Source organism: Schistocerca gregaria, unplaced genomic scaffold, assembly GCF_023897955.1.
Source record: "Schistocerca gregaria isolate iqSchGreg1 unplaced genomic scaffold, iqSchGreg1.2 ptg000100l, whole genome shotgun sequence".
NCBI lineage: Eukaryota > Metazoa > Arthropoda > Insecta > Orthoptera > Acrididae > Schistocerca > Schistocerca gregaria.
In genome coordinates this window covers 870,354-888,390 of record NW_026061715.1, presented here as the reverse complement: position 1 = coordinate 888,390, position 18,037 = coordinate 870,354, and positions in this window count along the sequence as shown.

Below are 18,037 nucleotides of genomic sequence, written 5' to 3'. Positions count from 1 at the left end.
TCCGTCCGTTTTCGTCATTTGTTATCGAATCGACTTAAAGCCAGATCGTCACATTGGCCGCTCTTCTCTCTGAAACGGTTGTACTTATCGATTGCAAAGCTATGTCGCGTGCTGCGGTATGCGGAGACACTAAAAGCACCATAGTAGATACACAGATGAAGCTTCTAAGTTGATGTAATAGCCAGTAAGAAGTAGTACAATTCAAGTTTTAGGTATCGATTTTTGACTTTTTAGCTGGCTTTGGTGCCTTGGACATGAGCTAGGACCTTAAGATTCTGCATGAAAGGAGGACTAGCAGCCGAATTGCACGGGAGAATGTGAAATGTGTTCATACGTAGTAAAAACCTGAGAAATCCGTCCGTTTTCGTCATTAGTTATCGAATCGACTTCAAGCCAGATCGTCACATTGGCCGCTCTTCTCTCTGAAAAAGTTGTACTTATCGTCTGCAAAGCTATGTCGCGTGCTGCGGTATGCGGAAACAGGAAAAGCACCATAGTAGAACACAGATGAAGCTTCTAAGTTGATGTAATAGCCAGTAAGAAGTAGTACAATTAAAGTTTTAGGTATCGGTTATTGACTTTTTACCCTTCTTTGGTGCTTTGGACATGAGCTAGGAAATTAAGATTTTGCATGAAGGAGGACTAGCAGCCGAGTTGCACGGGAGAATGTGAAAAGTGTTCATATGTAGTAAAAACCTGAGAAATCCGTCCGTTTTCATCATTTGTTATCGAATCGACTTAAAGCCAGATCGTCACATTGGCCGCTCTTCTCTCTGAAACGGTTGTACTTATCGTCTGCGAAGCTATGTCGCGTGCTGCGGTATGCGGAGACACTAAAAGTACCATAGTAGAACACAGATTAAGCTTCTACGTTGATGTAATACCCAGTAAGAAGTAGTACAATTCAAGTTTTAGGTATCGATTATTGACTTTTTAGCTGGCTTTGGTGCCTTGGACATGAGCTAGGACCTTAAGCTTCTGCATGAAAGGAGCATTAGCAGCGGAGTTGCACGGGAGAATATGAAAAGTGTTCATATGTAGTAAAAACCTAGAAATCCGTCCGTTTTCGTCATTTGTTATCGAATCTTCTTCAAGCCAGATCGTCACATTGGCCGCTCTTCTCTCTGAAACGGTTGTACTTATCGTCTGCAAAGCTATGTCGCGTGCTGCGGTATTCTGAGACACTAAAAGCACCATAGTAGAACACAGATAAAGCTTCTAAGTTGATGTAATAGCCAGTAAGAAGTAGTACAATTGAAGTTTTAGGTATCGATTATTGACTTTTTAGCTGGCTTTGGTGCCTTGGACATGAGCTAGGACCTTATGATTCTGCATGAAAGGAGGACTAGCAGCCGATTTGCACGGGAGAATGTGAAAAGTGTTCATATGTAGTAAAAACCTGAGAAATCCGTCCGTTTTCGTCATTTGTTATCGAATCGACTTAAAGCCAGATCGTCTCATTGGCCGCTCTTCTCTCTGAAACGGTTGTACTTATCGTCTGCGAAGCTATGTCGCGTGCTGCGGTATGCGGAGACACTAAAAGTACCATAGTAGAACACAGATTAAGCTTCTACGTTGATGTAATACCCAGTAAGAAGGAGTACAAATCAAGTTTTAGGTATCGATTATTGACTTTTTAGCTGGCTTTGGTACCTTGGACATGAGCTAGGACCTTAAGCTTCTGCACGAAAGGAGGATTAGCAGCGGAGTTGCACGGGAGAATAAAAAAAGTGTTCATATGTAGTAAAAACCTAGAAATCCGTCCGTTTTCGTCATTTGTTATCGAATCTTCTTCAAGCCAGATCGTCACATTGGCCACTCTTCTCTCTGAAACGGTTGTACTTATCGTCTGCAAAGCTATGTCGCGTGCTGCGGTATTCTGAGACACTAAAAGCACCATAGTAGAACACAGATAAAGCTTCTAAGTTGATGTAATAGCCAGTAAGAAGTAGTACAATTCAAGTTTTAGGTATCGATTATTGACTTTTTAGCTGGCTCTGGTGCCTTGGACATGAGCTAGGACCTTATGATTCTGCATGAAAGGAGGACTAGCAGCCGAGTTGCACGGGAGAATGTGAAAAGTGTTCATATGTAGTAAAAACCTGAGAAATCCGTCCGTTTTCGTCATTTGTTATCGAATCGAGTTAAAGCCAGATCGTCACATTGGCCGCTCTTCTCTCTGAAACGGTTGTACTTAACGATTGCAAAACTATGTCGCGTGCTGCGGTATGCGGAGACAGTAAAAGCACCATAGTAGAACACAGATGAAGCTTCTAAGTTGATGTAATAGCCAGTAAGAAGTAGTACAATTCAAGTTTTAGGTATCGGTTATTGACTTTTTACCCTTCTTTGGTGCCTTGGACATCAGCTAGGAAATTAAGATTTTGCATGAAGGAGGACTAGCAGCCGAGTTGCACGGGAGAATGTGAATAGTGTTCATATGTAGTAAAAACCTGAGACATCCGTCCGTTTTCGTCATTTGTTATCGAATCGACTTAAAGCCAGATCGTCACATTGGACGCTCTTCTCTCTGAAACGGTTGTACTTATCGTCTGCAAAGCTATGTGGCGTTCTGCGGTATGCGGAGACAGTAAAAGCACCATAGTAGAACACAGGTGATGCTTCTAAGTTGATGTAATAGCCAGTAAGATATAGTACAATTCAAGTTTTAGGTATCGATTATTGACTTTTTAGCTGGCTTTGGTGCCTTGGACATGAGCTAGGACCTTAAGATTCAGCATGAAAGGAGGACTGGCAGCCGATTTGCACGGGGGAATGTGAAAAGTGTTCATATGTAGTAAAAACCTGAGAAATCCGTCCGTTTTCGTCATTTGTTATCGAATCGACTTAAAGCCAGATCGTCACATTGGCCGCTCTTCTCTCTGAAACGGTTGTACTTATCGATTGCAAAGCTATGTCGCGTGCTGCGGTATGCGGAGACACTAAAAGCACCATAGTAGATACACAGATGAAGCTTCTAAGTTGATGTAATAGCCAGTAAGAAGTAGTACAATTCAAGTTTTAGGTATCGATTTTTGACTTTTTAGCTGGCTTTGGTGCCTTGGACATGAGCTAGGACCTTAAGATTCTGCATGAAAGGAGGACTAGCAGCCGAATTGCACGGGAGAATGTGAAATGTGTTCATACGTAGTAAAAACCTGAGAAATCCGTCCGTTTTCGTCATTAGTTATCGAATCGACTTCAAGCCAGATCGTCACATTGGCCGCTCTTCTCTCTGAAAAAGTTGTACTTATCGTCTGCAAAGCTATGTCGCGTGCTGCGGTATGCGGAAACAGGAAAAGCACCATAGTAGAACACAGATGAAGCTTCTAAGTTGATGTAATAGCCAGTAAGAAGTAGTACAATTCAAGTTTTAGGTATCGGTTACTGACTTTTTACCCTTCTTTGGTGACTTGGGCATGAGCTAGGAACTTAAGATTTTGCATGATAGGAGGTCTAGCAGCCGAGTTGCACGGGAGAATGTGAAAAGTGTTCATACGTAGTAAAAACCTGAGAAATCCGTCCGGTTTCGTCATTTGTTATCGAATCGACTTCAAGCCAGATCGTCACATTGGCTGCTCTTCTCTCTGAAAAAGTTGTACTTATCGTCTGCAAAGCTATGTCGCGTGCTGCGGTATGCGGACACACTAAAAGCACCATAGTAGAACACAGATGAAGCTTCTAAGTTGATGAAATAGCCAGTAAGAAGTAGTACAATTAAAGTTTTAGGTATCGGTTATTGACTTTTTACCCTTCTTTGGTGCTTTGGACATGAGCTAGGAAATTAAGATTTTGCATGAAGGAGGACTAGCAGCCGAGTTGCACGGGAGAATGTGAAAAGTGTTCATATGTAGTAAAAACCTGAGAAATCCGTCCGTTTTCATCATTTGTTATCGAATCGACTTAAAGCCAGATCGTCACATTGGCCGCTCTTCTCTCTGAAACGGTTGTACTTATCGTCTGCGAAGCTATGTCGCGTGCTGCGGTATGCGGAGACACTAAAAGTACCATAGTAGAACACAGATTAAGCTTCTACGTTGATGTAATACCCAGTAAGAAGTAGTACAATTCAAGTTTTAGGTATCGATTATTGACTTTTTAGCTGGCTTTGGTGCCTTGGACATGAGCTAGGACCTTAAGCTTCTGCATGAAAGGAGCATTAGCAGCGGAGTTGCACGGGAGAATATGAAAAGTGTTCATATGTAGTAAAAACCTAGAAATCCGTCCGTTTTCGTCATTTGTTATCGAATCTTCTTCAAGCCAGATCGTCACATTGGCCGCTCTTCTCTCTGAAACGGTTGTACTTATCGTCTGCAAAGCTATGTCGCGTGCTGCGGTATTCTGAGACACTAAAAGCACCATAGTAGAACACAGATAAAGCTTCTAAGTTGATGTAATAGCCAGTAAGAAGTAGTACAATTGAAGTTTTAGGTATCGATTATTGACTTTTTAGCTGGCTTTGGTGCCTTGGACATGAGCTAGGACCTTATGATTCTGCATGAAAGGAGGACTAGCAGCCGATTTGCACGGGAGAATGTGAAAAGTGTTCATATGTAGTAAAAACCTGAGAAATCCGTCCGTTTTCGTCATTTGTTATCGAATCGACTTAAAGCCAGATCGTCTCATTGGCCGCTCTTCTCTCTGAAACGGTTGTACTTATCGTCTGCGAAGCTATGTCGCGTGCTGCGGTATGCGGAGACACTAAAAGTACCATAGTAGAACACAGATTAAGCTTCTACGTTGATGTAATACCCAGTAAGAAGGAGTACAAATCAAGTTTTAGGTATCGATTATTGACTTTTTAGCTGGCTTTGGTACCTTGGACATGAGCTAGGACCTTAAGCTTCTGCACGAAAGGAGGATTAGCAGCGGAGTTGCACGGGAGAATAAAAAAAGTGTTCATATGTAGTAAAAACCTAGAAATCCGTCCGTTTTCGTCATTTGTTATCGAATCTTCTTCAAGCCAGATCGTCACATTGGCCACTCTTCTCTCTGAAACGGTTGTACTTATCGTCTGCAAAGCTATGTCGCGTGCTGCGGTATTCTGAGACACTAAAAGCACCATAGTAGAACACAGATAAAGCTTCTAAGTTGATGTAATAGCCAGTAAGAAGTAGTACAATTCAAGTTTTAGGTATCGATTATTGACTTTTTAGCTGGCTCTGGTGCCTTGGACATGAGCTAGGACCTTATGATTCTGCATGAAAGGAGGACTAGCAGCCGATTTGCACGGGAGAATGTGAAAAGTGTTCATATGTAGTAAAAACCTGAGAAATCCGTACGTTTTCGTCATTTGTTATCGAATCGACTTAAAGCCAGATCGTCACATTGGCCGCTCTTCTCTCTGAAACACTTGTACTTATCGTCTACAAAGCTATGTCGCATGCTGCGGTATGCTGAGACACTAAAAGCACCATAGTAGAACACAGATGAAGCTTCTAAGTTGATGTAATAGCCAGTAAGAAGTAGTACAATTCAAGTTTCAGGTATCGATTATTGACTTTTTAGCTGGCTTTGGTGCCTTGGACATGAGCTAGGACCTTAAGATTCTGCATGTAAGGAGGACTAGCAGCCGAGTTGCACGGGAGAATGTGAAAAGTGTTCATATGTCGTAAAAACCTGAGAAATCCGTCCGTTTTCGTCATTTGTTATCGAATCGACTTAAAGCCAGATCGTCTCATTGGCCGCTCTTCTCTCTGAAACGGTTGTACTTATCGTCTGCGAAGCTATGTCGCGTGCTGCGGTATGCGGAGACACTAAGAGCACCATAGTAGAACACAGATGAAGCTTCTACGTTGATGTAATAGCCAGTAAGAAGTAGTACAGTTCAAGTTTTAGGTATCGATTATTGACTTTTGAGCTGGCTTTGGTGCCTTGGACATGAGCTAGGACCTTAACATTCTGCATGAAAGGAGGACTAGCAGCCGAGTTGCACGGGAGAATGTGAAAAGTGTTCATATGTAGTAAAAACCTGAGAAATCCGTACGTTTTCGTCATTTGTTATCGAATCGACTTAAAGCCAGATCGTCACATTGGCCGCTCTTCTCTCTGAAACACTTGTACTTATCGTCTGCAAAGCTATGTCGCGTGCTGCGGTATGCTGAGACACTAAAAGCACCATAGTAGAACACAGATGAAGCCTCTAAGTTGATGTAATAGCCAGTAAGAAGTAGTACAATTCAAGTTTCAGGTATCGATTATTGACTTTTTAGCTGGCTTTGGTGCCTTGGACATGAGCTAGGACCTTAAGATTCTGCATGTAAGGAGGACTAGCAGCCGAGTTGCACGGGAGAATGTGAAAAGTGTTCATATGTAGTAAAAACCTAAGAAATCCGTCCGTTTTCGTCATTTGTTATCGAATCGACTTAAAGCCAGATCGTCTCATTGGCCGCTCTTCTCTCTGAAACGGTTGTACTTATCGTATGCAAAGCTATGTCGCGTGCTGCGGTATGCGGAGACACTAAAAGTACCATAGTAGAACACAGATTAAGCTTCTACGTTGATGTAATACCCAGTAAGAAGTAGTACAAATCAAGTTTTAGGTATCGATTATTGACTTTTTAGCTGGCTTTGGTGCCTTGGACATGAGCTAGGACCTTAAGCTTCTGCATTAAAGGAGGATTAGCAGCGGAGTTGCACGGGAGAATAAGAAAAGTGTTCATATGTAGTAAAAACCTAGAAATCCGTCCGTTTTCGTCATTTGTTATCGAATCTTCTTCAAGCCAGATCGTCACATTGGCCGCTCTTCTCTCTGAAACGGTTGTACTTATCGTCTGCAAAGCTATGTCGCGTGCTGCGGTATTCTGAGACACTAAAAGCACCATAGTAGAACACAGATAAAGCTTCTACGTTGATGTAATAGCCAGTAAGAAGTAGTACAATTCAAGTTTTAGGTATCGATTATTGACTTTTTAGCTGGCTTTGGTGCCTTGGACATGAGCTAGGACCTTATGATTCTGAATGAAAGGAGGACTAGCAGCCGATTTGCACGGGAGAATGTGAAAAGTGTTCATATGTAGTAAAAACCTGAGAAATCCTTCCGTTTTCGTCATTTGTTATCGAATCGACGTAAAGCCAGATCGTCACATTGGCCGCTCTTCTCTCTGAAACGGTAGTACTTATCGTCTGCAAAGCTATGTCGCGTGCTGCGGTATGCGGAGACACTAAAAGCACCATAGTAGAACACAGATGAAGCTTCTAAGTTGATGTAATAGCCAGTAAGAAGTAGTACAATTCAAGTTTTAGGTATCGATTATTGACTTTTTAGCTGGGTTTGGTGCCTTGGACATGAGCTAGGACCTTAAGATTCTGCATGAAAGGAGGACTGGCAGCCGAGTTGCACGGGAGAATGTGAAAAGTGTTCATATGTAGTAAAAACCCGATAAATCCGTCCGTTTTCGTCATTTGTTATCGAATCGACTTAAAGCCAGATCGTCAAATTAGCTGCTCTTCTCTCTGAAACGGTTGTACTTATCGATTGCAAAGCTATGTCGCGTGCTGCGGTATGCGGAGACACTAAGAGCACCATAGTAGAACACAGATGAAGCATCTACGTTGATGTAATAGCCAGTAAGAAGTAGTACAGTTCAAGTTTTAGGTATCGATTATTGACTTTTGAGCTGGCTTTGGTGCCTTGGACATAAGCTAGGACCTTAACATTCTGCATGAAAGGAGGACTAGCAGCCGAGTTGCACGGGAGAATGTGAAAAGTGTTCATATGTAGTAAAAACCTGAGAAATCCGTACGTTTTCGTCATTTGTTATCGAATCGACTTAAAGCCAGATCGTCACATTGGCCGCTCTTCTCTCTGAAACACTTGTACTTATCGTCTGCAAAGCTATGTCGCGTGCTGCGGTATGCTGAGACACTAAAAGCACCATAGTAGAACACAGATGAAGCTTCTAAGTTGATGTAATAGCCAGTAAGAAGTAGTACAATTCAAGTTTTAGGTATTGAATATTGACTTTTTAGCTGGCTTTTGTGCCTTGGACATGAGCTAGGACCTTAAGATTCTGCATGAAAGGAGGACGAGGAGCCAAGTTGCACGGGAGAATGTGAAAAGTGTTCATATGTAGTAAAAACCTGAGAAATCGGTCCGTTTTCGTCACTTGTTATCGAATTGACTTAAAGCCAGATCGTCTCATTGGCCGCTCTTCTCTCTGAAACGGTAGTACTTATCGTCTGCAAAGCTATGTCGCGTGCTGCGGTATGCGGAGACACTAAAAGCACCATAGTAGAACACAGATGAAGCTTCTAAGTTGATGTAATAGCCAGTAAGAAGTAGTACAATTCAAGTTTTAGGTATCGATTATTGACTTTTTAGCTGGCTTTGGTGCCTTGGACATGAGCTAGGACCTTAAGATTCTGCATTAAAGGAGGATTAGCAGCGGAGGTGCACGGGAGAATAAGAAAAGTGTTCATATGTAGTAAAAACCTAGAAATCCGTCCGTTTTCGTCATTTGTTATCGAATCTTCTTCAAGCCAGATCGTCACATTGGCCGCTCTTCTCTCTGAAACGGTTGTACTTATCGTCTGCAAAGCTATGTCGCGTGCTGCGGTATTCTGAGACACTAAAAGCACCATAGTAGAACACAGATAAAGCTTCTAAGTTGATGTAATAGCCAGTAAGAAGTAGTACAATTCAAGTTTTAGGTATCGATTATTGACTTTTTAGCTTGCTTTGGTGCCTTGGACATGAGCTAGGACCTTATGATTCTGCATGAAAGGAGGACTAGCAGCCGATTTGCACGGGAGAATGTGAAAAGTGTTCATATGTAGTAAAAACCTGAGAAATCCTTCCGTTTTCGTCATTTGTTATCGAATCGACGTAAAGCCAGATCGTCACATTGGCCGCTCTTCTCTCTGAAACGGTAGTACTTATCGTCTGCAAAGCTATGTCGTGTGCTGCGGTATGCGGAGACACTAAAAGCACCATAGTAGAACACAGATGAAGCTTCTAAGTTGATGTAATAGCCGGTAAGAAGTAGTACAATTCACGTTTTAGGTATCGATTATTGACTTTTTAGCTGGCTTTGGTGCCTTGGACATGAGCTAGGACCTTAAGATTCTGCATGAAAGGAGGACTGGCAGCCGAGTTGCACGGGAGAATGTGAAAAGTGTTCATATGTAGTAAAAACCTGAGAAATCCGTCCGTTTTCGTCATTTGTTATCGAATCGACTTAAAGCCAGATCGTCACATTGGCCGCTCTTCTCTCTGAAACACTTGTACTTATCGTCTGCAAAGCTATGTCGCGTGCTGCGGTATGTGGAGACACTAAAAGCACCAAAGTAGAACACAGATGAAGCTTCTAAGTTGATGTAATAGCCAGGAAGAAGTAGTACAATTCAAGTTTTAGATATCGTTTATTGACTTTTTAGCTGGCTTTGGTGCCTTGGACATGAGCTAGGACCTTAACATACTGCATGAAAGGAGGAGTGGCAGCCGATTTGCATGGGAGAATGTGAAAAGTGTTTATATGTAGTAAAAACCCGATAAATCCGTCCGTTTTCGTCATTTGTTATCGAATCGACTTAAAGCCAGATCGTCAAATTAGCTGCTCTTCTCTCTGAAACGGTTGTACTTATCGATTGCAAAGCTATGTCGCGTGCTGCGGTATGCGGAGACACTAAGAGCACCATAGTAGAACACAGATGAATCTTCTACGTTGATGTAATAGCCAGTAAGAAGTAGTACAGTTCAAGTTTTAGGTATCGATTATTGACTTTTGAGCTGGCTTTGGTGCCTTGGACATGAGCTAGGACCTTAACATTCTGCATGAAAGGAGGACTAGCAGCCGAGTTGCACGGGAGAATGTGAAAAGTGTTCATATGTAGTAAAAACCTGAGAAATCCGTACGTTTTCGTCATTTGTTATCGAATCGACTTAAAGCCAGATCGTCACATTGGCCGCTCTTCTCTCTGAAACACTTGTACTTATCGTCTGCAAAGCTATGTCGCGTGGTGCGGTATGCTGAGACACTAAAAGCACCATAGTAGAACACAGATGAAGCTTCTAAGTTGATGTAATAGCCAGTAAGAAGAAGTACAATTCAAGTTTTAGGTATCGGTTATTGACTTTTCAGCTGGCTTTGGTACCTTGGACATGAGCTAGAACCTTAAGATTCTGCATGAAAGGAGGACTAGCAGCCGAGTTTCACGGGAGAATGTGAAAAATGTTCATATGTAGAAAAAACCTGAGACATCCGTCAGTTTACGTCATTTGTTATCGAATATACTTAAAGCCAGATCGTCACATTGGCCGCTCTTCTCTCTGAAACGTTTGTACTTATCGTCTGCAAAGCTATGTCGCGTGCTGCGATATGCGGAGACAGTAAAAGCTCCATAGTAGAACACAGATGAAGCTTCTAAGATGATGTAATAGCCAGTAAGAAGTAGTACAATTCAAATTTTAGGTATCGATTATTGACTTTTTAGCTGGCTTTGGTGCCTTGGACATGAGCTAGGACTTTAAGTATCTGCATGAAAGGAGGATTAGCAGCGGAGTTGCACGGGAGAATATGAAAAGTGTTCATATGTAGTAAAAACCTAGAATTCCGTCCGTTTTCGTCATTTGTTATCGAATCTTCCTCAAGCCAGGTCGTCACATTGGCCGCTCTTCTCTCTGAAACGGTTGTACTTATCGTCTGCAAAGCAATGTCGCGTGCTGCGGTATGCGGACACACTAAAAGCACCATAGTAGAACACAGATGAAGCTTCTAAGTTGATGCAATAGCCAGTAAGAAGTAGTACAACTCAAGTTTTAGGTATCGGTTATTGACTTTTTACCCTTCTTTGGTGCCTTGGACATCAGCTAGGAAATTAAGATTTTGCATGAAGGAGGACTAGCAGCCGAGTTGCACGGGAGAATGTGATTAGTGTTCATATGTAGTAAAAACCTGAGACATCCGTCCGTTTTCGTCATTTGTTATCGAATCTACTTAAAGCCAGATCGTCACATTGGCCGCTCTTCTCTCTGAAACGGTTGTACTTATCGTCTGCAAAGCTATGTCGCGTGCTACGGTATGCGGAGACACTAAAAGCACCATAGTAGAACACAGATGAAGCTTCAAAGTTGATGTAATAGCCAGTAAGAAGTAGTACAATTCAAGATTTAGGTATCGATTATTGACTTTTTAGCTTGCTTTGGTGCCTTGGACATGAGCTAGGACCTTAAGATTCTGCATGTAAGGAGGACTAGCAGCCGAGTTGCACGGGAGAATGTGAAAAGTGTTCATATGTAGTAAAAACCTGAGAAATCCGTCCGTTTTCGTCATTTGTTATCGAATCGACTTAAAGCCAGATCGTCACATTGGCCGCTCTTCTCTCTGAAAAAGTTGTACTTATCGTCTGCAAAGCTATGTCGCGTGCTGCGGTATGCGGAGACACTAAAAGCACCATAGTAGAACACAGATGAAGCTTCTAAGTTGATGTAATACAAAGGAAGAAGTAGTACAATTCATGTTTTAGGTATCGATTATTGACTTTTTAGCTGGCTTTGGTGTCTTGGACATGAGCTAGGACCTTAACATTCTGCATGAAAGGAGGACTAGCAGCCGATTTGCACGGGAGAATGTGAAAAGTCTTCACATGTAGTAAAAACCCGAGAAATCCGTCCGTATTCGTCATTTGTTATCGAATCGACTTAAAGCCAGATCGTCACATTGGCCGCTCTTCTCTCTGAAACGGTTGTACTTAACGATTGCAAAACTATGTCGCGTGCTGCGGTATGCGGAGACAGTAAAAGCACCATAGTAGAACACAGATGAAGCTTCTAAGTTGATGTAATAGCCAGTAAGAAGTAGTACAATTCAAGTTTTAGGTATCGGTTATTGACTTTTTACCCTTCTTTGGTGCCTTGGACATTAGCTAGGAAATTAAGATTTTGCATGAAGGAGGACTAGCAGCCGAGTTGCACGGGAGAATGTGAATAGTGTTCATATGTAGTAAAAACATGAGACATCCGTCCGTTTTCGTCATTTGTTATCGAATCGACTTAAAGCCAGATCGTCACATTGGCCGCTCTTCTCTCTGAAACGGTTGTACTTATCGTCTGCAAAGCCATGTGGCGTTCTGCGGTATGCGGAGACAGTAAAAGCACCATAGTAGAACACAGATGATGCTTCTAAGTTGAAGTAATAGCCAGTAAGATATAGTACAATTCAAGTTTTAGGTATCGATTATTGACTTTTTAGCTGGCTTTGGTGCCTTGGACATGAGCTAGGACCTTAAGATTCTGCATGAAAGGAGGACTGGCAGCCGATTTGCACGGGGGAATGTGAAAAGTGTTCATATGTAGTAAAAACCTGAGAAATCCGTCCGTTTTCGTCATTTGTTATCGAATCGACTTAAAGCCAGATCGTCACATTGGCCGCTCTTCTCTCTGAAACGGTTGTACTTATCGATTGCAAAGCTATGTCGCGTGCTGCGGTATGCGGAGACACTAAAAGCACCATAGTAGAACACAGATGAAGCTTCTAAGTTGATGTAATAGCCAGTAAGAAGTAGTACAATTCAAGTTTTAGGTATCGATTATTGACTTTTTAGCTGGCTTTGGTGCCTTGGACATGAGCTAGGACCTTAAGATTCTGCATGAAAGGAGGACTAGCAGCCGAGTTGCACGAGAGAATGTGAAAAGTGTTCATACGTAGTAAAAACCTGAGAAATCCGTCCGTTTTCGTCATTAGTTATCGAATCGACTTCAAGCCAGATCGTCACATTGGCCGCTCTTCTCTCTGAAAAAGTTGTATTTATCGTCTGCAAAGCTATGTCGCGTGCTGTGGTATGCGGAAACAGGAAAAGCACCATAGTAGAACACAGATGAAGCTTCTAAGTTGATGTAATAGCCAGTAAGAAGTAGTACAATTCAAGTTTTAGGTATCGGTTATTGACTTTTTACCCTTCTTTGGTGCCTTGGACATGAGCTAGGAAATTAAGATTTGGCATGAAGGAGGACTAGCAGCCAAGTTGCACGGGAGAATGTGAATAGTGTTCATATGTAGTAAAAATTTGAGACAATAGTCCGTTTTCGTCATTTGTTATCGAATCGACTTAAAGCCAGATCGTCACATTGGCCGCTCTTCTCTCTGAAACACTTGTACTTATCGTCTGCAAAGCTATGTGGCGTTCTGCGGTATGCGGAGACAGTAAAAGCACCATAGTAGAACACAGATGATGCTTCTAAGTTGATGTAATAGCCAGCAAGATATAGTACAATTCAAGTTTTAGGTATCGATTATTGACTTTTTAGCTGGCTTTGGTGCCTTGGACATGAGCTAGGACCTTAAGATTCTGCATGAAAGGAGGACTGGCAGCCGATTTGCACGGGAGAATGTGAAAAGTGTTCATATGTAGTAAAAACCTGAGAAATCCGTCCGTTTTCGTCATTTGTTATCGAATCGACTTCAAGCCAGATCGTCACATTGGCAGCTCTTCTCTCTGAAACGGTTGTACTTATCGATTGCAAAGCTATGTCGCGTGCTGCGGTATGTGGACACACTAAAAGCACCATAGTAGAACACAGATGAAGCTTCTAAGTTGATGTAATAGCCAGTAAGAAGTAGTACAATTCAAGTTTTAGGTATCGATTATTGACTTTATAGCTGGCTTTGGTGCCTTGGACATGAGCTAGGACCTTAAGATTCTGCATGAAAGGAGGACTAGCAGCCGAGTTGCACGGGAGAATGTGAAAAGTGTTCATACGTAGTAAAAACCTGAGAAATCCGTCCGTTTTCGTCATTTGTTATCGAATCGCCTTCAAGCCAGATCGTCACATTGGCCGCTCTTCTCTCTGAAAAAGTTGTACTTATCGTCTGCTAAGCTATGTCGCGTGCTGCGGTATGCGGAGACACTAAAAGCACCATAGTAGAACACAGATGAAGCTTCTAAGTTGATGTAATAGCCAGTAAGAAGTAGTACAATTCAAGTTTTAGGTATCGATTATTGACATTTTAGCTGGCTTTTGTGCCTTGGACATGAGCTAGGACCTTAAGATTCTGCATGTAAGGAGGACTAGCAGCCGAGATGCACGGGAGAATGTGAAAAGTGTTCATATGTAGTAAAAACCTGAGAAATCCGTCCGTTTTCGTCATTTGTTATCGAATCGACTTAAAGCCAGATCGTCACATTGGCCGCTCTTCTCTCTGAAACACTTGTACTTATCGTCTGCAAAGCTATGTCGCGTGCTGCGGTATGCGGAGACACTAAAACCACCATAGTAGAACACAGATGAAGCTTCTAAGTTGATGTAATAGCCAGTAAGAAGTAGTACAATTCAAGTTTTAGGTATCGATTATTGACTTTTTAGCTGGCTTCGGTGCCTTGGACATGAGCTAGGACCTTAAGATTCTGCATGAAAGGAGGACTAGCAGCCGAGTTGCACGGGAGAATGTGAAAAGTGTTCATACGTAGTAAAAACCTGAGAAATCCGTCCGTTTTCGTCATTAGTTATCGAATCGACTTAAAGCCAGATCGTCACATTGGCCGCTCTTCTCTCTGAAACGGTTGTACTTATCGTCTGCAAAGCTATGTCGCGTGCTGCGGTATGCGGAGACACTAAAAGCAACATAGTAGAACACAGATGAAGCTTCTAAGTTGATGTAATAGCCAGTAAGAAGTAGTACAATTAAAGTTTTAGGTATCGTTTATTGACTTTTTAGCTGTCTTTGGTGCCTTGGACATGAGCTAGGACCTTAAGATTCTGCATGAAAGGAGGACTAGCAGCCGAGTTGCACGGGAGAATGTGAAAAGTGTTCATATGTAGTAAAAACCAGAGAAATCCGTCCGTTTTCGTCATTTGTTATCGAATCGACTTAAAGCCAGATCGTCACATTGGCCGCTCTTCTCTCTGAAACGGTTGTACTTATCGTCTGCAAAGCTATGTCGCGTGCTGCGGTATGCGGAGACACTAAAAGCAACATAGTAGAACACAGATGAAGCTTCTAAGTTGATGTAATACCCAGTAAGAAGTAGTACAATGCAAGTTTTAGGTATTGAATATTGACTTTTTAGCTGGCTTTGGTGCCTTGGACTTGAGCTAGGACCTTAAGATTCTGCATGAAAGGAGGACTAGCAGCCGAGTTGTACAGGAGAATGTGAAAAGTGTTCATATGTAGTAAAAACCTGAGAAATCCGTCCGTTTTCGTCATTTGTTATCGAATCGACTTAAAGCCAGATCGTCACATTGGCCGCTCTTCTCTCTGAAACGGTTGTACTTATCGTCTGCAAAGCTATGTCGCGTGCTGCGGTATGCGGAGACACTAAAAGCAACATAGTAGAACACAGATGAAGCTTCTAAGTTGATGTAATAGCCAGTAAGAAGTAGTACAATTAAAGTTTTAGGTATCGTTTATTGACTTTTTAGCTGTCTTTGGTGCCTTGGACATGAGCTAGGACCTTAAGATTCTGCATGAAAGGAGGACTAGCTGCCGAGTTGCACGGGAGAATGTGAAAAGTGTTCATATTTAGTAAAAACCTGAGAAATCCGTCCGTTTTCGTCATTTGATATCGAATCGACTTAAAGCCAGATCGTCACATTGGCCGCTCTTCTCTCCAAAACACTTGTACTTATCGTCTGCAAAGCTATGTCGCGTGCTACGGTATGCTGATACACTAAAAGCACCATAGTAGAACACAGATGAAGCTTCTATGTTGATGTAATAGCCAGGAAGAAGTAGTACAATTCAAGATTTAGGTATCGATTATTGACCTTTTAGCTGGCTTTGGTACCTTGGACATGAGCTAGGACCTTAAGATTCTGCATGAAATGAGGACTAGCAGCCGATTTGCACGGGAGAATGTGAAAAGTGTTCATATGTAGTAAAAACCTGAGAAAATCGTCCGTTTTCGTCATTTGTTATCGAATCGACTTAAAGCCAGATCGTCACATTGGCCGCTCTTCTCTCTGAAACGGTTGTACTTATCGATTGCAAAGCTATGTCGCGTGCTGCGGTATGTGGACACACTAAAAGCACCATAGTAGAACACAGATGAAGCTTCTAAGTTGATGTAATAGCCAGTAAGAAGTAGTACAATTCAAGTTTTAGCTATCGATTATTGACTTTTTAGCTGGCTTTGGTGCCTTGGACATGAGCTAGGACCTTAAGATTCTGCATGAAAGGAGGACTAGCAGCCGAGTTGCACGGGAGAATGTGAAAAGTGTTCATACGTAGTAAAAACCTGAGAAATCCGTCCGTTTTCGTCATTTGTTATCGAATCGACTTCAAGCCAGATCGTCACATTGGCCGCTCTTCTCTCTGAAAAAGTTGTACTTATCGTCTGCAAAGCTATATCGCGTGCTGCGGTATGCGGACACACTAAAAGCACCATAGTAGAACACAGATGAAGCTTCTAAGTTGATGTAATAGCCAGTAAGAAGTAGTACAATTAAAGTTTTAGGTATCGGTTATTGACTTTTTACCCTTCTTTGGTGCTTTGGATATGAGCTAGGAAATTAAGATTTTGCATGAAGGAGGACTAGCAGCCGAGTTGCACGGGAGAATGTGAAAAGTGTTCATATGTAGTAAAAACCAGAGAAATCCGTCCGTTTTCGTCATTTGTTATCGAATCGACTTAAAGCCAGATCGTCACATTGGCCGCTCTTCTCTCTGAAACGGTTGTACTTATCGTCTGCAAAGCTATGTCGCGTGCTGCGGTATGCGGAGACACTAAAAGCAACATAGTAGAACACAGATGAAGCTTCTAAGTTGATGTAATACCCAGTAAGAAGTAGTACAATTCAAGTTTTAGGTATTGAATATTGACTTTTTAGCTGGCTTTGGTGCCTTGGACTTGAGCTAGGACCTTAAGATTCTGCATGAAAGGAGGACTAGCAGCCGAGTTGTACAGGAGAATGTGAAAAGTGTTCATATGTAGTAAAAACCTGAGAAATCCGTCCGTTTTCGTCATTTGTTATCGAATCGACTTAAAGCCAGATCGTCACATTGGCCGCTCTTCTCTCTGAAACGGTTGTACTTATCGTCTGCAAAGCTATGTCGCGTGCTGCGGTATGCGGAGACACTAAAAGCAACATAGTAGAACACAGATGAAGCTTCTAAGTTGATGTAATAGCCAGTAAGAAGTAGTACAATTAAAGTTTTAGGTATCGTTTATTGACTTTTTAGCTGTCTTTGGTGCCTTGGACATGAGCTAGGACCTTAAGATTCTGCATGAAAGGAGGATTAGCTGCCGAGTTGCACGGGAGAATGTGAAAAGTGTTCATATTTAGTAAAAACCTGAGAAATCCGTCCGTTTTCGTCATTTGACATCGAATCGACTTAAAGCCAGATCGTCACATTGGCCGCTCTTCTCTCCAAAACACTTGTACTTATCGTCTGCAAAGCTATGTCGCGTGCTACGGTATGCTGATACACTAAAAACACCATAGTAGAACACAATTGAAGCTTCTATGTTGATGTAATAGCCAGGAAGAAGTAGTACAATTCAAGATTTAGGTATCGATTATTGACCTTTTAGCTGGCTTTGGTACCTTGGACATGAGCTAGGACCTTAACATTCTGCATGAAAATAGGAATAGCAGCCGATTTGCACGGGAGAATGTGAAAAGTGTTCATATGTAGTAAAAACCTGAGAAATCCGTCCGTTTTCGTCATTTGTTATCGAATCGACTTAAAGCCAGATCGTCACATTGGCCGCTCTTCTCTCTGAAACGGTTGTACTTATCGATTGCAAAGCTATGTCGCGTGCTGCGGTATGCGGAGACACTAAAAGCACCATAGTAGAACACAGATGAAACTTCTAAGTTGATGTAATAGCCAGTAAGAAGTAGTACAATACAAGTTTTAGTTATCGATTATTGACGTTTTAGCTGGCTTTGGTGCCTTGGACATGAGCTAGGACCTTAAGATTCTGCATGAAAAGAGGACTAGCATCCGAGTTGCACGGGAAAATGTGAAAAGTGTTCAAATGTAGTAAAAACCTGAGAAATCCGTCCGTTTTCGTCATTTGTTATCGAATCGACTTAAAGTCAGATCGTCACATTGGCCGCTCTTCTCTCTGAAACGCTCGTAGTTATCGTCTGCAA